Source organism: Aedes albopictus, chromosome 1 (genome assembly GCF_035046485.1).
Source record: "Aedes albopictus strain Foshan chromosome 1, AalbF5, whole genome shotgun sequence".
NCBI classification, from domain to species: domain Eukaryota; kingdom Metazoa; phylum Arthropoda; class Insecta; order Diptera; family Culicidae; genus Aedes; species Aedes albopictus.
Window position 1 is genome coordinate 172,728,610 of NC_085136.1, and position 22,547 is coordinate 172,751,156.

Genomic DNA, 22,547 nt, shown 5'->3' on the forward strand with positions numbered 1-22,547 from the left:
GCGAACAACATCATTACGGAGATGTGCCAGAACGAAGTTACGTGGAGCGCGGTGAATAGGTCAGTTGTACAGATCATGTCGTCGTTGCAGCGAAAATGGCGGGAGGATCAGAGGATGGCTGATCGCGAACGGAGTAGGCATGATCCATCGTCGGGGACATGACCGAGTAGTTCGTGGCGTAGTACCGGTTTTGAGTCGTCGGGGCGCTGGTGAACCGGAAGCCAACCACCAACCGGAATCGCCAGACCGACCTCGGCACTTCACTGGTCGGGATTTTCGGTGTCGGGAGAACTTCCACTGCCGGGGTTGTCTCCGTCGGAGTAGGCTAGGTCCACCGCCGGGGACTAGACCGAGTAGTTCCGCGTAAAAAGCACCGGAGCTTGGTCGTCGGGGCGCCTGTGAACCGGAAGCCGACCTCAACCGGAATCGCAGAACCGACCTCGGCACCTACCCGGGAAGTTCGGTTTCGGAAGATCTTCCACTGTCGGGGAACTCTTCGTCGGAGTAGGATAGATTCACCGCCGGGGACTACCCGAGTAGTACGCGAGAGTGCTAAAGGCTACATGGTCGCTTCCAGAAGACCTGTTTTATCAGCGGAGTAGAGAACTGCATGAGGAGTGTTAGTAACCGTAATCAATCGCTAAATGGCGAACAAATTAGTACTAACACATTACTAACTGGAGCTAAATGGCTCGGCATGTGGCATGGTAAATGTGGCTAACACAGTAGAAGGTCGCTAAATGGCAATCAAAATACCGTCTTACCCCTCTGGTTCGACACGTTTTAATACGACACTTTTTAATTCGTACCCCGCTTATACGACACATGTCGAATGAAAAAGTGTTCAAATGTCACAGCGATGTACACTGTAAATGCAAAACAGTTTGATATTGCGCTTATACTCGCATCCGCAGAAACTCCTCTTGCAGCCGCAAATTTCGGAAGCTCTGAGTTGGTGCTATTCAACACCCAAACCGCCTGGAGACCAACCGGAATGAACTGAGGATGGCAACAATCGTAGAAAGAATGAGCTTTTCATTCGCGCCACCGCAATATTTGATGAAATTATGTTTCATAACAAATCCGGAAATCAAAACAAAAACAAAAATAGAGTTGCCAAATTTCAATGAGCATGGTGGTGTAGGGTGACCAGTTTGTCGAATTAAAAGTTTACCCCGGTTATACGACAACAGTCGGTGTCGTATTAGCGGGGTAATACGGTAGAATAACAAATTACACGGGAGCCAAACGGCTCAGTACGAAGACTAGAATAACGAATTGGTGATGGTGCACAAGGCACATAACGCCTCCCCTCCGAAGAAATACTGCATGGTGGTACCGGAGGGGAATTTAAGGTGGAGGTGAACTAGGAGAGTGTTTTTAGTGGGTAGGCGCACATTCGAATCCCACACAGCGTCTTTAGAAGATTTTTGGACTCCTAGAATAAAAAAAACACACACACACACACACACACACACACACACACACACACACACACACACACACACACACACACACACACACACACACACACACACACACACACACACACACACACACACACACACACACACACACACACACACACACACACACACACACACACACACACACACACACACACACACACACACACACACACACACACACACACACACACACACACACACACACACACACACACACACACACACACACACACACACACACACACACACACACACACACACTCTGAAGCAATACCTTTTTGGTGGTTCCGGAGAGACGTAGGGTTTGGCGACCATAGGAATGTGGTGGGTCGAGGAGAGAGTAGTCCTGGCTTCTACCGGCATTGTAGAAGACGGCCTCATCCCCACACTACCCTAACCTTCCTGTTAGGGTGTCTGATGAGCAGATTTATCCCCGTATGGTTTAGAAGGAAAAAAAAACACACACACACACACACACACACACACACACACACACACACACACACACACACACACACACACACACACACACAATAAAAGTAACCCAAATAATTTCACCACAAAGAGATGGATACCTGTAAACGAAGACTACTTCATCAAGAAGACATGCAACTCTGTTATTTTCCCATACTAACGGCAAGCGTCACAGACGGCACTGCCGCCCGTTGAGTTTAGGTGGTACCCTTGTACAGCCTGGATTCGCTGGTTGGGTCACGACTGCGCCCCGTTTAGCGAATCGTGTTCGTTCGTTGGGGCTACTGACAACTGATCAAAATGCTCTAGACACACGCAAGTGATGAGAAATACGTCACGAAACACTCACATACTTGCGCAAACGGTCTGTATACAGGAGCTGTGATGCGACGACGATCAGACGTCAAACTCGTTTTGACATCGATTTTGACATTGACAGTGCTTTTTAGTTGGGTTTTGCCCCAACTAGCGAACATCCAATCATCGAGACAGCCCATCTAACGAGCCGCCAACGAACGAATCGGGACTGTATAAAAGTGTAAGAGTGTATTGGTGCGAGTATGAAGATTAACACACACTATCAAAAAAAGTTCCACCTTCATCCGTAGTGGCGCTGGTAACAGTTACTCCTGATCTTCGGCAGTGCTGCAAGTCTTCTCGATAAAGTGGTCTTCGCTGTAAAGTAGTTGTGTAGCTGCTATATATCCCGCTTGGAGTTTGTTTTGACAATAATGTTTACATCCGACAAGCCGTGTTGATACACCAACAGTTTGTTCATTGCAGCTTCTAGTTGTAATGATATTGCATAACGGCTTTCAAAGCGCTGCTGGTTTGTAGATTTGCCAGTATTATTACGAATTTTACTGTATTGTTAGTGGGGACTCCTTTTAGATTTGTTCAAGTTTGCACATCATCCGGGAGATCTCCCGGAGTTCGAATTGGGTTTTTAAATTAAGAAAAATGTTTCGATTTTTTGATTTTATGCGAAAGAGCACCTTTTTCTGAGCCACTAGGATTTTTTTTTCAGATTTTTAGAACTTTGTTTTGGTACCTAAAAACAATTTCAAAGATATTTTTTGAAATCACCTTCTGACAGCTGGGTAACTGTTTGACAGTTCCACCCAGACAAAATGCGACGAGGGGTGATTCAACAAATCGCTCCCATACAAACTTCAAATTGATTTTTAAATAGGTTCCCGGGCACCAAAATTCATGAAAATTTGGATTTCGGCTCAGTTTTGCATGCAGATTCAGAATATGGAATTATCTCAACACCGCCAAAGAAGCCAATAGAGTGCCGTAAAGGCAGCCCCAGTGACAAGTTGTGGATTTCAGAAAATCGAGTTTGATAGTTGTATGGAGCTTGTTTTGAATGTATTATTTAGCTTATGATTAATATTTGACTAGCTTTTTACTAGTACTTTTTACAGAACGTTAACTGCTTCAATTCGATGGTTACACAACATACAGCAAATTACTGAAGCTTATGGCGCTGAAAATGTTAGTTAGGCATTATTGTTTTGGGGCGTGATCGAAGCAAGCATCATTCTGTGTTTGACTGGTTGTTTGTTGGTATGTCGAGTGCTCCAAAAAACGGGATGTTATGTCATAGGGGTCATTCAAATATTACGTAACGAAAAAAATTTACAATTTTAGCCTCCCTCCCTCCCCCACGTAACAAGTTTTGCATGGGAAATTTTGGAATTTTGTATGGAGCGTAACACAGCGCTGGACCCCCTCCCTCCCCCTTAAGCGTTACGTAATACCGTCTACCCCCGTTGGTTTGAACGACACCTCATGCAAACCAACGGGGTTCATTTTTTAGTTTGAACTTCTAGTAACCTTGTGGGCATCGAAAAACGCACTTATGGTATCCATTTTTGTTATTTTGTTTTGATTCTGCGTTCCGTTTCACCCCGTTCCATGGGCAGAATGACGTTTGAACCACTTTTAGTTTGAACGATGTGCAGATTAGCGGGGGTCAAATTAAAAAGTGTTCAGATTAGATGCGGTCAAACCAACGAGGGTAGACGGTATTTGAACCCATTTGATATTGATCCTTACACGCAGAAAAATAAATTGTAAACACAATTAAATTCTAGTTCAAATCAACCGATTTTTCAGTTTACTATAGCGACAAACTGATTTCTAGTTAAAACTGAACTGTTCTATTGTTTGATAATACAAATATTTTCGTTTGTCGGAATTTTTGACAGTTTGTTAAAACAAACAGACATATGGTATTTTCAACATGAGATAATGGATTGATTCAAACGACTGCACTTTTGCCACTAACAAACCCGGAATGTGATTGGGTTGGTGACGGCAGCAACTGCGGCAGCTCGGAAATCTATTTTTAGACCGTCGGTAAGCGGATGGGGAGGAGACCGACTAAAAATAAGACAAAAAATGCGAAACCGATCAACTTTTTGTGGATGCTGTCGTGAGTACCTGCGCGTTATCCATCACTGCCAAAGCTGCACTTGGAAGTTGGCGTGATGGATTGCTACACCTTCTTCGTTGTGGCGATGTTGGGGTAAGCATTTTATAGATGTGTGAGTGCTTTCGGACCATGTTTATGGTTTTTATTTTGTTGAAACAAATGAAATTTTTGACATTATATGAAATGATGGTAATCGGTTGTTTTTATCGATAAACTCTAAATGAAAACAATTAAATATAACTTTGGAATAAGTAAATTCTCAGTTTGAAAATCAACCATGCGTTTTATTGTTTTAAACAAGCGCCATTTTTCTGCGTGTATGACTAGTTTCAACTTCGCACGTATTGCTTATCCAGAGAAATCTTCCAACCTGGCGGAGTGAAGAAGACAAAGAAGACCTGTTCCGCAAACGTCAAACTGCTGCACACTTCAAAAAGTATGCACACAACCTTGAAACAAAAATAAATAGTTGAGAATCTAAATTATGTTTAATGGCGTACAGCTGCATACTAAAGTGCTAAAACTACACCTAATATAGTTTAGAAATAAGTTACATGTTGTGGCAGCAATTGCGATTACATAAACCATAAATGAAACAATTTTCATTATTTTTGAATTTTATGGCAACCAAATGAGTGAGAGCTTTTTAGCGTGAACCGAGCACTTTTGACGTTTGCGGAACGACTGCGGCGGTCGAAACCACCGCAACCCCGTTGGATTTTTTCTATTTTACCGCAGTATTCCGTAAGGAAAAGTAACGATTCTCCCCACACGAAGAAACTGAAAAACTCAAAATTAGGTACTTTTAAACTCAATTTTGAGTTCTTTTTCGTCTCCCTTTTCATGCGCTCTTTCTAATGTTGCCAGAGAGTGAAGAGAGAAACAGTGGGCTTTTGCAGTTCAGTGCGTCAAGCCAAAACTGAGTTTCTAGCACAGTACTCAAATTTGAGTGAATACAACCTAGTCAAAATTTCGGTTGGGTGAAAAAACCCTAAAATTAGGTATTCCTTTCTCATGGAAGCTAGCGGGAACAACCCAACAAAAACATCGATTCCATCAACTCAAAAGTGGCTTGACGCACGCAACCCCGAAGTTGAGTGGAAAGAACTCACTTTTGGGTAGTTTCGTCTCTCCGTGCATACTGGATCAGTTGTCAAAATTACTTGCGGAAAAAGGTGGAATTTTACGTCAGCGCTGGAAAAGGTGGATTTTTACTTCAGCGCTCTACTTGGCAACAAGAAACAGTTACTAAGCTTTACCTCCATCAGCTGGCAGCACCGGCAGCATAAGCCCAAGTACAGATTATAGACACTATAGATTCCATAGACTCGTGGAGGCGAAGACAACTGTAGCCAAACGAGCATGACGTCACGATTTCAATAGCAACAATGGATTGCGTGACGTCATATTCGCTCGGTACACTCTAAATTCACGGCAAAACCAGGGATAGGGTGCGACTCAAAACTCTTTGCGTGCCGCACACTCTGCTACGAGACAGCACAACAAACTAGAAGGAGACGAGTACACTGAACGGAAACATCCTCCTGAAAACGAAAGAATAAGGCATTTTATGAGACGTTTCAAATCAGCTGTTTTTTGAATGTTTACCAGCTTTGAAGCCCACCCGGTGGGCCCATTTATTTACATTTTCGTTAGCATAACATGTGATACGGACCCATCCAATAAACGGGGTTCATTTATCTGCAAAAATGCGTCAATCCGCCCACTATAATTAATATCCGTAGACCGTGAGAATGTTTTTTCATCTGCTAGTGACATCATACAGCTCGGGGGATTGATACATGCCGCATTAGAAACCGAAACATCTCTGCCAGCAAAAATCTGATTGGCGCTCACCACATGTTATGCTACTTTTTGCGAAAACAAAAACATCAAATGTAAACAATAACATTGAGCGGCCCACCGGTAGAACGTCTCGTAAAATAGCTTATTGCCATTCCCTTTCATACGAATTAGAATACACGCTATTCCATATGACTGCCACAACCGAATGACGGAACACAGCTTCTCCGAATGATTGTCAGTTTAATACTATCACACAATCAAAACAAAAACAGCATAAACCGTCATACGATAATTGAGTGAGGAGCAAGCAAGAGAGGATCATCTTCAAACTGGGTGATGTTTGATTCACGCGTGCCCCATGACGCGCATCATCCAGTTTTCGCACACGCTTCTCATTGCTTATCATCTGATGAGTGAAACACCTCGCTTGCATGGAAGTGCTGATGGTTCATTAGCATAATTTTGTCTTGTCCGGCAGCCATGTTGGTGTGTTCGTCGAATTTCATTTAAGTTTATTTTAATATTTCAAGTTTTTGTTGGGTGATTAAAAATATTCGTCATATACCTTCGATCGTTGCTGTGATGATAAGGTAACAAATACATTCAAATCAGTATTTTTTGTGCATAATTATTGAAACTTGTGCGACTTGCAGGAGCACCTCGACGACCGAAAAAGACGGCGATGCGTGCGGCGATGGATCATCCTCAATTGCCTAATCCGTCTACCCGCCAAGTAACTGCGTCGCAAGCTATACGACGGAGCCTAATAAAGACCTAAAGACCAGATTGAATATACAAATGCCAAATTCTTGGTGAAAAGTGCTGTTGATATTATTATAAATACATACCAAAAGACAAATAAAGTATTTCTGAATTTTACAGGAAAAAGCACTTAACTTTCATTTCTATAAAAGCATGCCCGGTTTATTTTTTTAAGAAAAATACAAAATCGAATATAAGAATTTCATTCACAATCCAATTTCTTTTTAGTTATAATACGAATAAAAAGCATACGAATCGAATAAGATTTTCAATTGACTATGATTTTGAAAGTCTTACTGGAATCGGATGACATGCATACGATTGTTCACCATCCGGTGGTGAACCGGAGCGTATGGTCATCATCCGATTTTCGACTGCTTGTCGTCAAAGGGCTCGACCGTATCAATTTTCAGTCGCTTAGAGGATGAAGCTTTGGTTCAGTGTACGCGCAATCGGTTGTGTGTTGCTCGCTTACTTTGCCGCGCGCAGGAGCTCTCCTGTCTCTCACGCTTTTTCGTATGCACTCTCTCGGTGCTTGTCTCCGTGCTTGGCACTTGGCTTGATACTACGCACGATTGGAAAAATATTTTGAATCAAACGACCCATCACTTGTCAACCCTTGACAAGCTTAACCCGTATCGGCCTGAGTCAGCGCATATGAACTAAAAATGTCGCCGTTAAGCGAATACACAACGGATTTGAATATTTTTTTGACAGTGCACTTGTACATATGTCTAGTTTGTAAAAGTGGACAGAGAACGTCGGAATGGTCCCTATGGCCGGAGTTATTCCGGTGGGTCACTGGGTCAGATTCGTATAAAAAGGGCTGTTTTTTGGTACACAGAGTGTTTTCCATTATGATTCGCTATTAAACTCACTCTATTTTCACTAAAACTTATACCTCTGTAACCAAACATTGTTTCCACACAGTTTTTGACCATTTAGGAACTACCGGATGTGGCCACCGGGCATAATCTCCGGAGGAACCTGCCACATACTGTATACTGGGGTACACTACCATAACCCATTTTTTGCAGCTCTATGTATTGACTTTAGCGGTATAGTGTCTTAGAAGAATTTGTTCTGTATACTGAACTCTTTATTTTGGGATTTTCACTTTTGTGATTAATCCACCTAAAAGTGCGACAGAAATTCACTTTTTTTCAAAAATGAAGATAGAGTGTTGGTGTCTTCTGCAAAGTTGTAGAAAAATGTATTGTTGGAAAGTTTGCCGAAAAAACTATTACCTTATTTGCTTAATTATAAGAGATATGTGTAGTTTTTTGTGAACGACCCCTCAAAATAGTTTTTTGTTATATCTTTTTCAGGGGATTTTTGGTAATTTTCGTGTGTTCTACAAAGTTGTTCTTTGTTATGAAATACACATCCTTCTGCTTTTTTATCATTGGAATAACGCTCCAGGTGGAACAGAGCCTGCATCTCAAGAAAAACATAAATAGATGTTCTTAATGAGTCCTTGGAGAAATCCCTGGTGGAATCATGGAACGAATATTATAGAAATACCTGGAATGATAATAGGTCTCTTCCAGAATTTATTGAAGGAATTCCCCTTGCAATAACAACCACTAGCGTAGGCAGCCTTTTCTTTTTTTCATTAATTCTTTTTGATAAATACTAAGAAATGCGGGATGAAGGAAAGGGCAAGTCCCTAGTCTTGTGTATTTACAACTGAGATTCCTATGAAGGTGCTGCTGTGAATCCTCCAGATATTTCTTTAAAATTTCTTGCTGTGATTCCTTCAGGGATTTCCAGTAGTATTTCAAGCAAAGTTCTTAAAGAGAGAAATTAGGAAAAATCATTGGAAATATCTATAGAAATCCTTGGAGAAATCACAGAATGGATTTGAATATGATAACGTGGACATACAGGGGATAGACAAAATGATCGGGACAGGCAAAATTTTTACTTTTCAAAAAATGTTCAACTAGCTGTAACTTTTCGAAAAGTGCATCGAATATTCTCAAATTTTTACTGTAAGTTCATCAACTAGTTGTGTATCAGTGGTCCAAATTTGAAAAAGATCGGGCTATTTTCCACGAAGTTAAAAACATTCTTCAAAAAGGTAAAATTATCCGATAGCCAATTTTGAGCTGTTATATCTCAGAATTCAATGAACTGATTTCAATGAATTTTTGACCATTCATGACTTATATAATGACCTCTAAAAGACGTTTGACTTATCTTGAAATTTTTAACAAGAGGAAAAGTTATAGCGATTTCATTTATTTCACGATTTTTTAGTAAATTGATCTATTTTTAATGTACATCCCATTACTTTCTCAATTTGTTGTCGGCTATGTTGTTACTTTCCTTCAAAACACATTTATATATAAGTCATTTAGAGGAAATTTAAATGAAGTATAATTTGCATCTTGAGTTTTGAAACGATGTTGAAGTTTTGGATAATTTGGTGTTTTATTAGAAAAATAATCTATCCGTTATAATTTTCTTTCGTGTTAAGAATTTTAAGTTAAGTCAAAAGTTTTTGATCCCTCATTATGTAAGTCATAATTGGTCAAAATTTCATTTCATTCGGTTTATTGAATCCGGAGATATAACAGCTCAAAGTTGGCTGTCGGATAAATATACCTTTTTCTTAGAATCTTTATAACTTCGTGCAGAATAGCCCGATCTTTTCCAAAATTGGACCACTAATACACAACTAAATGATCAACTTACAGTAAAAAATTTAGAATATTTGATGCACTTTTGGAAAAGTTACAGCTGCATGAAAATTTTTTGAGAGGTGAAAATTTTGCCTGTCCCGATCATTTTGTCTATCCCCTGTACTTCTGGAGCAATCTCAGCAAGAATTTCAGCATTTCAGCAGGAATTCCTTGGGACGTTATCCAAAGATTACTTCATATTCCCAAGAGTTCCTCTTGACATTTTCAGCGGATTTCTCCAAGAGTTTCTTCAGGAATTCCTCTAGAAAATATTCTAGGATACCTACCGTGATTTCTGCATTGATCCATTGTGTGTTGTTCTCAAAGTTCTGTGCCAAAGTTATCCTGAATCGGATACAAAAGAAAACAGACGCGGCTCTCCGGCGGCAGTTGACTATATTATCACGCTCCGTATTATACTGGAGCAGGTGAACGAATTCCAAGAGTCCCTCTTTTTGGTGTTCATTGAGTACAAAAAAGCTTTCGATCGTCTGAGCCATGAAAATCTGTGGGGCGCCCTGAGACGCAAAGGAGTTTCGAATAAAATCGTCAACCTCATGGAAGCACAGTACGATGCTTTTACATGCAGATTCCTGCATACCGTAGCTTTGTCGGATCCCATCCGGGTAGTTTGGTACTTTCACCGTTACTGTTTCTCATCGTAATCGACAAGATCATGGTGCGGGCGATTGACCGTGAACCAAATCGTAGACTAGTTTGGCAGTCCATTGCAATGGAGCATACTAGACCAACGATACAGAACAACATGCAGAATAAGCTCGACGACCAGACCGAACGCTCCTCTACGGTGGGTCCACCATCAACGTCAGCAAGACCAAATCGTTGTCTATCAACACGGATCAAGACGGCTAGGACTGCTTTTCCGAATCTACGAAATATATGGAGATCCAATCAGATCAGTCATCGCATCAAAACTCGAATTTTCATCTCCAACGTGAAATCTATGTTGTTGTATGCCAGCGAAACGTGGTGCGTTTCAGCAGAGACCATACAAAAGCTACAGATTTTCATCAGCCGATGTCTGCGGTTTATAATTCGGGCCTGGTGGCCTCACAACTGAATTCCGAGTACTGAGCTCCATCGACGATGTCATTTAAAACCGATATCAACAGAAATTCGAAAACGTAAATGGAGGAAGTCGACCACACACCACGAAAGAACGGAGACGAAATCGGCAAGCAAGCGCTGGATTGGAATCCGGCAGGACATCGCAGCAGAGACAGACCCAGGGGCCCGTGGCGACGAAGCCTCAACAAGGAAATCAAAGAAGGCGAACCTGCCCTGGGTCGAGGTCAAAGCAGAAGCCAGCAGCAGCCCAGGATGGAGATCTTTTACGTTGGCCCTATGTACCCCCAGAGGTGCTCAGGATACATGAGTGAGTGAGTGATTCCTGCAGAAGTTCCTTCTGTGATTGCTACAGAGATGTTTTAAAGGTACCTCCAAAAATTCATCATGAAGATTACTCAAGAATGCGTGCTGAGTTTCCGCCAAGAATACTTCATATGATTCCTACAGGAATTTCTTTCAAAATTATCAAATAATTTCTTCACAATTTCACCCAGGGTTTTTTTTTGCCGAATTCCTCTAGTGATTTTTCTCTGAATTCCTCTTCGTATTCTGGAAATCCTCTTCAAATTTCCTTGAGAATTCCTGATGGTCCTGAAATGGTACTGTGGTTTTTCCGGGCTTTCGTGGTGGGAATCCTACAAGAAGTGTTGCTGGAATTCTTCTAGCAATTCCTGCTAGAAATACTTCAGGAGGATTCCCAAGAGCAAAAACTTCAGAAATACCATCTAGAAGTGCTTGAGAATTCTCAGCAAGAATACATGGAGAAATCCTGGTAGAAGTTCATGAATGAATCCGTGCAGGAATTTCTAAGGTTATTCCGAGAGAAATTATTGGAGGAATCCTTGGGAAAATCCCTGAAAGGATGACCGAAGCAATTTGCGGAGGAATCCTAGGAGAAATCCATGAAAAAATTCCAGAAATTTCCAGGAGAACCCATCAGACATTTCTAGAGGAATTCCAAGAGGATTTCTCAAAAGATTTGGGAAGCCTGCTGGGGTGTCTCTGAAAACTCTTCCTGGGATTCCTCAAGGGAATCTCTTGTAATTCTTCCAGAAATTTCTGCTATAAATCTGTTGTGGTGATATTGTCAGTGAAACTGGCAACACTGAATACAATGAGAAATCAGAAGTAAATCGTTAATTCTCTAGGTTGGAAGGATGTTCCCTTGAATAAGCACGGAAAATACCAAACTGTATGTATATATTGATTTGTATAATTGCTGAATATTTCAAATAATAAAGTGAATTACAGCATTGAAGCTGACATCAAGAATGCTGCTCTCAATATTTGTGTTCGTGCTAAAGGTGACTGCAACTCTTCCCAACATTGTTGGGATGATTTAGCTCCGGAATGAATACATACATATTGAGAGCAGCCTTTTTTTGTGGTCAGCTTCAATGCTGTAATTTTATTAATTTCCTTTTAAATACATTCTTAAATTAATCTTAAATATCACTTACATTATAGTATTTATCTACCATCCCCAGAAACAAACATCCCAACACTTTTACTACTTATTCACTTCTGTTTGTGCTGTGGGACGTCTAATGTATATTAGACAATACCCAGGCCCGGATTAAGGATTGTGGGGGCCCGGGGCCCGAGCGGATGTGGAGGCCCCTCGGAGAGATGACCAAAAATGTTTTTCCTTATTTTCGAACAGTACTTGAGCAATATGAAAAATAAAGTTAATGTTAGCAATAAAAAATTTTTTTTGTGGGGGCCCCTAAAATGTGGGGGCCCGGGGCCCGGTTCCAAAAATAATCTGAAGAGGATTCCTAGTAGGAGTACTTAGTTTCTAAAGAAATCCATACTGGTATCGCTGGAGGAATCCCAGCAAGAATTTTTAGTGAAAATGCAAAAATTGCAGGAGCAATCTGAGGAATAAACTATAAAGGAATCATTGAAACTACAGGCGAAATTTATGAAGGAATTTCGAGAGCAATTTCTGAATGTATCTATAGAGAATCACTGGAAGAACTATTGCAGGATTTATTAGAAAAATCCGTGAAGGAATTCATGAAAAAATACTTGGAGAAATCACTTGACAAATCACAGAAAGAATTCCTGGAGGAACTTCAAGTGGACTCCTTGCAAGAATTCTGGATGGCAATCCACCAATTCCTAGAGGAACCCAACAGGCATTCCGGAGACAATCCAAGAGAAATTTATGAAAACATTACCTTGAAATTCTTCAACAAATGCCTGTTGGGGTTATTTTAAATATTCTTGTTGGGATTGCTTCAAAGGTGTCTGCAATAGTTCCTTTGCATATCCTTACAAGGAATTCTCCAGAGATTTATCTAAGGGGTCCTATACAAAATCCTCTTGCTATGTCTCCAGAGATTTCTTCAAGAATTCCTGCAGGACTATGTCTTAGAATAGCAACAGATATTACTACTAGGACTTCTCCAGAATTACTGCTGGGGTTTCTCAAGCATTTTCAGCTGAAAGAACTCCAGGATGATCTGCAGCGAGAGATACCTGCGTAATCCCAGCAAAAGTTCCTGATGATTTGTACCAGAAATTTATAAATAAATCCCAGCAATATTCCTGAAGTAATACAAGTAAGAATTTCTTCAGATGCAGGCTCTGTTCCACCTGGAGTGTTATTCCAATGATAAAAAAAGCAGAAGGAGGTGTTTTCATAACAAAGAACAACTTTGTAGAACACACGAAAATTACCAAAAATCCCCTGAAAAAGATATAACGAAAAAAACTATTTTGAGGGGTCGATCACAAAAAACGACACATATCTCTTATAATTAAGCAAATAAGGTAATAGTTTGTTCGGCAAACTTTCCAACAATACATTTTTCTACAACTTTGCAGAAGACACCAACACTCTATCTTCATTTTTGAAAACAGTGAATTTCTGTCGCACTTTTAGGTGGATTAATCACAAAAGTGAAAATCCCAAAATAAAGAGTTCAGTATACAGAACAAATTCTTCTAAGACACTATACCGCTAAAGTCAATACATAGAGCTGCAAAAAATGGGTTATGGTTGTGTACCCCAGTATACAGTATGTGGCAGGTTCCTCCGGAGATTATGTCCGGTGGCCACATCCGGTAGTTCCTAAATGGTCAAAAACTGCGTGGAAACAATGTTTGGTTACAGAGGTATAAGTTTTAGTGAAAATAGAGTGAGTTTAATAGCGAATCATAATGGAAAACACTCTGTGTACCAAAAAAACAGCCCTTTTTATACGAATCTGACCCAGTGACCCACCGGAATAACTCCGGCCATAGGGACCATTCCGACGTTCTCTGTCCACTTTTATAAACTAGACATATGTACGAGTGCACTGTCAAAAAATTATTCAAATCCGTTGTGTATTCGCTGAACGGCGACATTTTTAGTTCATATGCGCTGACTCAGGCCGATACGGGTTAACAACTTTGCCGAAAACACAAACTCTTCAATTAATTTATTAATTGATTTTTTCTGTTTGGAGACAAGCGCAGTCCCAAGCAGGCTTCCCAAAAGTACTGCATCATGATAGCATTTTGATGGCTGTCGCACTCTTATTCCCATGACAGCCTTGTGAATGCATGGTTCATGACAGCCCACAGAATAAAACTCATGCGACCTACAACACCACTGTCGGGAACTGCTCACATCGTCTGCTTTCGCTGTGCGTTCGTTCGCCGATGACAACCTCGGCTCTAGCCCAAACCGTCTCTCGTTGGCTGGACACGAAGTGACGAAAATCGCTGCGCTCGGCCCGAGCATTTTACTTCTGTTGAACGTGTCGAGTATCGTGGTATATCGCACGCTCAAAATTATCGACGCGTTTCATATATTATGTATTTTTTTCAAATAGAGAATATGTACCTGTAAGTCTTATTCTAGTAGAGTATTTTGCATAGCATTATTTTTTATTGGCATGTGAAATGCACTGCCATGTTTTCAATATAAAAGAGAGTTGAATCTCACATCAGTGGTATATTTTAGCCAGATTACAATTTTGACAAACGCTGGCACAAACTTTTTTTCGCCCCTGGGGCATCTTGTGAAAGGCATACCATGTTTGTAAAAAAATATTTATTGAGCACATATTTTGTGAATAACTTTTAGCGTTAAGCCATGTGCTCCCGTGACAGCCTATGACACCCTTTACGCGACAGCTGGCTTGGTTAGCCGAAGATTGTCATCGCCATGCGGCCAACAATACTGACGACGTTTCCCACTCGGCTCGATACGACTCGAGTATGCAACTGTTAGGCAAGCAGCCGAAGCAGCGGCTGTTTCAATACATCTTTCGCTCATGCGTGTGCGTGCTGTTGGCGATACATTTCTCACTGATGGTGTTGCACACGGTAAAGAGAGATGGTCTGCACACATAAGAGAGTGTCGACTCAGCCTTGCGCGGGCTGTTGCGAGAAGGATGTACATTTGGAAAGCCTGGTCCCAAGCACCGTGCATTACTCCCTGCGCCGTAGAACTAGTGCTGCGATCGTCTCTCGCACAATTACGAAAGCTCTCACTCATACGTCTCGAGTCGTATCGAGCCGAGTGGGAAACGTCGTGAGTATTGTTGGCCACATGGCGAAGACAATCTTCGGCTAACCAAGCCGGCTGTCGCATAAAGGGTGTCATGGACTGTCACGGGAGCACATGGCTTAACGCTAAAAGTTATTCACAAAATATGTGCTCAATAAATATTTTTTTACAAACATGATATGCTTTTCACAAGATGCCCCAGGGGCGGAAAGAAGTTTGTTCCAGCGTTTTTCAAATTTGTAATCTGAATAAAATATACCACTGATGTAAGATTAAACTCTCTTTTATATTGAAAACATGGCAGTGCATTTCACATGCCAATAAAAAATAATGCTATGCAAAATACTCTACTAGAACAAGACTTACCAGTACATATTCTCTATTTGAAAAAATACATAATACATTAAATGCGTCGAAAATTTTGAGCGTGGGATATATTGCCCGTTGTGAAGATTTATAGATTCAGACGCAAATAAATGATTAGGCGCATTTTCAGCGTAGGTGCGTTAGAAATGTTTGTTTACAATGTAAAACTAGCACCAAATGTGTACCTAACAACACAGCGTAAAATATTCACCAGGACGCGGTCTGGTTTTATATCTGTGAGCCCACGCAAGAAAAATCCACGCAACTAATTTTCGCGCAGGAGTCTAAACAGGTGGAATCTCCGCAATACCACGATACTCGACACGTTCAACAGAAGTATTGCTTATCCAGAGAAATCTTCCAACCTGGCGGAGTGAAGAAGACAAAGAAGACCTGTCCTCTCACCCCAGTCGGTCTAGGTTCAATCCTAGTCGACGCCGTCGGTATTTCTGAGACAAAAATATCTGATCACGCCTTCCCTCGGATAGGAAGTAAAGCCGTAGGTCCCGGCCCATGTGTTGATGGGTTCGATATGTAGGGTGTCAGGTGTGTGTGGATGTCTCCCTGACCGTCCGTGTTTAGGCTTAGTACCAGAAATAGGCGGACGTTAAACTAGAGCTGATGCCGAACGGTGTCGGCTCGCCAGAAATAAGAAGAAGAAGAAGAAGACCTGTTCCGCAAACGTCAAACTGCTGCACACTTCAAAAAGTATGCACACAACCTTGAAACAAAAATAAATAGTTGAGAATCTAAATTATGTTTAATGGCGTACAGCTGCATACTAAAGTGCTAAAACTACACCTAATATAGTTTAGAAATAAGTTACATGTTGTGGCAGCAATTGCGATTACATAAACCATAAATGAAACAATTTTCATTATTTTTGAATTTTATGGCAACCAAATGAGTGAGAGCTTTTTAGCGTGAACCGAGCACTTTTGACGTTTGCGGAACGACTGCGGCGGTCGAAACCACCGCAACCCCGTTGGATTTTTTCTATTTTACCGCAGTAAAATGCTCGAGCCGAGCGCAGCGATTTTCGTCACTTCGTGTACACCCAACGAGAGACGGTTTGGGTGAGAGCCGAGGTTGTCATCGGCGAGCAAACGCACAGCGAAAACAGACGATGTGAGCAGTTCCCGACAGTGATGTTGTACGTCGCATGAGTTTTATTCTGTGGGCTGTCATGAACCATGCATTCACAAGGCTGTCATGGAAATAAGAGTGTGACAGCCATCAAAATGCTATCATGTTGCGGTACTTTTGGGAAGCCTGGTTGCTTGTTGTGTGCCTCTTTTGTCTGACAATTTTCTCCTCTGTACACAGCAGACTGAAATAGTGAGATGAATAAATGCTTGTCTGTGGCTTCCTGTGGTAACACCAGCGGCGTCATGGTCGCAATTTTTTCCGCAGTCAAGTTCGCAGATTGTGAACAATCCTCGGTACTCACTTTACGTAATTTATGTTTAGTCCCTTACTGTCAGAGCTGTCAGATCAGTGTAACACGCTAAATAAAATTTACACAAAAGGCAATTTACACGGAAAAAAATACACGGTTATGAATATTTATTGGGTACGGGACTGGTCACCGAAAATTTGATCGTTTTCTTTGGTACATCGAGGTCTTGAAATTAGTCTATGGTAACACCGGGGCGAATTGAACCTCAATGAGTAATAATATTGTAATGGGCGAGTCAAACAGAAAAAAAGAAAATAACAAAGCAATATTTTAATAAACCATTCGTATAGTTTATGTCAGCTTTATTTTTCTGATTCGTGAACTATTTACTTTCTATTACTTTAATCGTTAATTAAACCATCATCGATTTCATGCTCTTGTCTTTCCCTTCTTGGCGATATAGACTTTTATAAAAAAGGATACTCCATGAAGTATTTCAATAATAATCCTAATAACACAGTTTTTACTATTTTCCATTGTATTAATTTCAGCAATGTTTTATGAACAATTTCCAAATCAAAATAACATGTTTTGCGGTTTTTAATATTTTATCGTTTATTTTCCAGAATTTACCAATATATTAGTCTTTGGTGCAATAAAGATATAGAGATTTCACAATGCAATGCAAAGTGTTAAGTACGCGTATAATGTGTAGGATTCAATACCCGCCTGGCTGACCCGGAAAATGAAAACAACAGTGACATGAGACATTTGACACTTTGTACCAAAATCATATATACTACCTATTATAAATATAGACTCACAAAATAGTATTGCATCAAAAATGTAGGGTTAGTCGGAGTAATTTGGTCAATGGGAAAATATGAACACCTCATGAAAAACGTGAAAACACATAAAAATTTAGCAATTTCTGCACATTTACCTTGCAGCTCTAATACCGGACTGATATTAAAGCGATTGAGATGCTAGAATGAAGTACAGCAAGTTCATGTTGATTTTTTTCAAATATTGTCTATCCGGTTAGAATCAAGACCGACATTCAATCAAAAATTGCCATTTTCTTGGTCCACAACTGTCGCAACTGTTTCGCATCTAGTGCACTGTGTGGCTGACAACAACGGGAAGGATGCGCACTATTTTTGACATGATTAAAAAAACGTCGCGAGTTGGGTCGCGTCGCAACTTGATTGTGCGAAGTCCGGTTTGGTGGCTGCCCGACAATATTTTTGGCAAAATTACCCCGACGAGAGCAAACCAAAAATACCACATAAGACTCTTCTTGTTTAATAGTTATTTATGTAACGAGTTGCAAAATGATGATTTTTACAGCACGAGTCGTACATTAATCCAACGAGGCTTGCCGAGTTGGATAAATATGACGAGTGCTGTAAAAATCGAGTTTTGCAACGAGTTGCATACAACATTTTTTGCAATGAGAACAAAAATCACTTTAATATGATCATTTCCATCAGTATCATCATGCTTCCTGGTGGTTGAACGGGATCACCTACGTGTTCCATCAAGCTAGACGCAAAGCTTGAATCAAGCAAGCTGTGCTATGAACCGTCACAGTTTTTCAAGCTCTTGACGTGGAAACACAGGTTGTTGCCCAAACAATTGCATTATGATTTATAATGCAACCCAAATGAGTTTTTTTTTTTAGTGAGGAAAAGTAGGCCGTAGTGACACTAAAACGGCAAGTATAAAATTCAATATTATAGTGCCAAGTTGCAAAATAGTTATTTATGCAACGAGATGCAGAAAGATGATTTTTGCAGCACGAGTCGTCGAGTTACATACTAGTTATTTATGTAACGAGTTGCAAAAAGTTTATTTTTTCATCACGAGTCGTACTCAAATGAATTGCATAAAAAAAATTATGCAATGATTTTTTCATTATACAACTCATTTGAATTGCATTATGTTCATAATGAAACTGAAATGAGTTGCATAATGAACATTATAAAACTGAAAATCGGGTTAAGTTATTTACAGATATTCCCCTAACAAGCCCAGGTTAATCATCATCATCATGGCTACCAAGCGGACGGAGCAGAGTTATTTCATCGATTTGAAGAGATCCATCATCAGCATTCAGAAGGACGTGGCATTTCTGAAGAAGTGTCAAAAGGAGAAACTAACACCCGTTAGTCATAGGATTAAGGTCAAGAAGCACATCCCACCCAGCGTCACCAGGAAGGCCGAAGCAGAGTACATCGCAGACACCATCAAACGCCACTACGCCAAGTTGGACAAGCTGACACTTAAGTGCTATTCCCTGCATTTAAAGTTGGCCAACGAATATCCGGAAGGTTTCCCATTGTTCCTCACCAAGGTAAAGCGAGCAGAGGAATGTGAAGCAGATAGGAAGAGACGACTACACAAAAAGAAGCTGACGAATCTACGAAACGAGACCAGAGCGGCAAAGGACACCCACACTCCAATTCCGATGGTTCAACCCATTGAAGGATTCGTAGTAAACCGTTCGACGCAACAGTTCACAGAGGAACAATTGACACACCTCAATAAGGGGTTAGGATATGCGGTTACTTCGAAGCCAGACGTGGAACAGATCATCGTAGACATGGAAACAGCGATCACACAGAACGTTAACATCAAAGACCAAAATACAGCCAGGAACATCGTAGCAGACGCCATCAAAACAGGACAGCGCAGTAAGGTAAATTCAGACGAGACAAGGATTGTAACGGAACTTAAAAAGAAACCAGTATACTACATGAAGGCAGACAAAGGTAACGCGGTTGTTATTATGGACAAGAAGGACTACGACGAACAGATGGAGAAGAAGATAAACGAAGGACCATACAGACATCTACGAGTAGATCCACTACCCGGACTAATTAGGCTGACAGACAAGACCCTGAAAGACTGTAAACCCATCATCGGAGAGGCTCGTTTGAAGGAAGCAAATCCCATTCTTCCGCGGATCAAAGGTCTTCCTAAAATTCACAAACCCGGTCAAGAGATGCGAGAGATTATTTCAGCTGAGGGATCCCCTACCCACAAATTGGCTAAATGGTTAGTTCAAGAGTTCCAAAGTATGCCAAAACCCTTCCCCACCAGTACGGTCAAAAACACTCAGGAATTCACCCAAAAGTTGTTGGAATCAGGAACCATCGAGGAGGACGAGATTATGGTTTCTTGCGACGTCGCAGCACTATTCCCAAGTGTCCCTGTAAAGGATGCTCTTAATCTTCTCGAGGATTGGTTACTACCCCAAAAGTCTGACGCAGCTTGGAAAGGAAAAGTTAGGACTTATTTACGTTTGGCCAGATTGTGCATGGATGAGAATTACTTCCAATTCCGTGGACAGTTCTACAAGCACACCAAAGGTGCCCCCATGGGAAATCCCCTATCCCCATTTTTATGCGAGCTTTTCATGGCGAATTTAGAAACCAAGCTTACGGAGCAAGGTTTACATCCGAAGAAATAGTGGAGGTACGTCGACGATATTTTCAGTGTGATCAAACGGGAAGCTTTATCTACACGGAACCGCCAAACTACCCAAAATTGAATTCTTTTGACGCAATCCCATAGTTCGGCCCAATAAGTCAAATTTGAGTAAATCGATTAAACTCACACTAGGTAAATTGCCTTCACCTCCAGCAAAAACATTTACTTAAGAGTAGGTAAATTCAACCCAAGACCCCCCTCATTCAACCCAAATTTGAGTAAACCTGCATTTACCCAAAATTGGCTTATTGGGCTCAAGGACCCCCGTTGGGTAGATGCATCTCTGTTTGTTTTTGACAACATCGGTGAGGGAAAGAGGGAAAACAACCTAATTTTGGGTAACTAGTTTATTCGATATACTCAGCTTTAAAAAAAGTAAAATCGACCCAAAAATAAGGTAGTTTGATTTCTCCGTGTAAGGTTCTAGAGGTCATCAACAATGTACATAAGGATATCAGGTTCACTCACGAGGAAGAAAAGGAGGGAAAACTTCCATTTTTGGATCTATTAGTTAAGAGGGAAGACAGTTCGTCGTTCAAATTCGAGATTTACAGGAAACCTGCCAATACCATGCGTGTCATCCCCTATTCGTCGAATCACTCCTTCCAACATAAGATGGCAGCTTTTCACCACATGGTTCACCGAATGCAGACTCTACCTCTAAGCGATGACGGGAAGAATAAGGAACTCACTCACATATTCGAAGCAGCGAAAATCAACGGATATAAGGAGAGGACAATTCAGGCCATCATCGACAAAAAGGAGAGGTTGCGATATCGAGGATCCCTAACAACTCTTACCCCTATTTCGGAATCTTTGAAGCGAGTATCAGTCCCCTTCGATCAACACATCACAAATAATTTACGTTCTAGGTTCAGAAATTTCGGGATCGATTTAGTATTTTCTAGCAGAAGCAATCAGTTGAAGACTTCATTAGGCTCTACAAAGGATCCGGTCAACACCCTAAACAAGGCTGGCGTTTACAAAATCAGTTGCTCCCATTGTGATAAGGTCTACGTTGGTCAAACAAAACGGTCTTTGGAGGTTAGATTCAGGGAACACATGGCAGAGGTGGGAAAGGCGCAGAGGACAGTGATTAGAGGTTTGGAATACGATTTCAGGTCGAAAGTTGCTGAACATGTCTTTGAGGAGGGCCACCCTGTAACTACAGAGGATATTCAAATTTTGCGAAATGTAAATTCACCTTGGAAATTGGACGTTGCTGAGAGTCTAGAGATATACAAACAGGTACCTAACACGCTGTTGAATAAAGATCAAGGCAATGGAAGTTCGTGGCTTTTCAAATTGTTACCCCCTAAGCACTATCGTATGGCGTGCGTCTCATAATGTACCTGTGATACATGAACTTTGTTTACCTATCCTGTGCTGGAGGGAAATGTACCTATTCGGTGGTGGAGAGAAATTTTACCTATTCTATGGTGGAGGTTATTATAGATATAAGTTTTTGCATACTCGGAAAAAAAAACTACCTAGAGTTACCTATTATTTTTACCTAAGATGTATAAGACGTGTAGAATGCGATGGATCTCTTCAGTCGAGTCAAGTACAAGACACTGAAGACGACCTTACAGTTGAGGTCGAAATACGTATCTGTCAAAGGATGCAAATTCTTACTGGAATTCAAAGGAACCGTACTTAACCCGATTTTCTTTTTATTTACAGATATTCCCCTAACAAGCCCAGGTTAATCATCATTATAAAACTATTTTTAATTATGCAATTTATTTCAGTTGCGTAATGAACAGGTTCGGAAAAATTGATTATTATGATACCGAAATGAGTTATATAATGTATAAATTATGATTCTAAATTGCATAAATATTATGTTTCCAATTCAAAACCGAATTAGCGACATTTTTCCTTTTACTACCGCTGCTTTTGCATTCCGACACGGGGGTGAATCTTCATCCCGAAAAGTGCTGCTCGTTGATACTATAAGCATATAGTGTCTTTAGTTGATACCTGAGCACTAGCGAACCTGGTGGTGAAAGTCAAGCTTTACTCCATAGGGAGGCGGCGTATCACGCTT

The 22,547-nt window shown here is 40.8% G+C and overlaps 1 long non-coding RNA gene across 1 annotated transcript; it reads left to right on the forward strand.

Annotated features, from left to right (window-relative positions):
- Positions 1-4,005: 4,005 nt before the first annotated feature.
- On the forward strand, positions 4,006-10,156 carry LOC115258747 (uncharacterized). Its single transcript, XR_003893801.2, has 2 exons — positions 4,006-6,782; positions 6,846-10,156. It is a non-coding gene; the product is annotated as an uncharacterized LOC115258747 (long non-coding RNA).
- Positions 10,157-22,547: the final 12,391 nt, after the last annotated feature.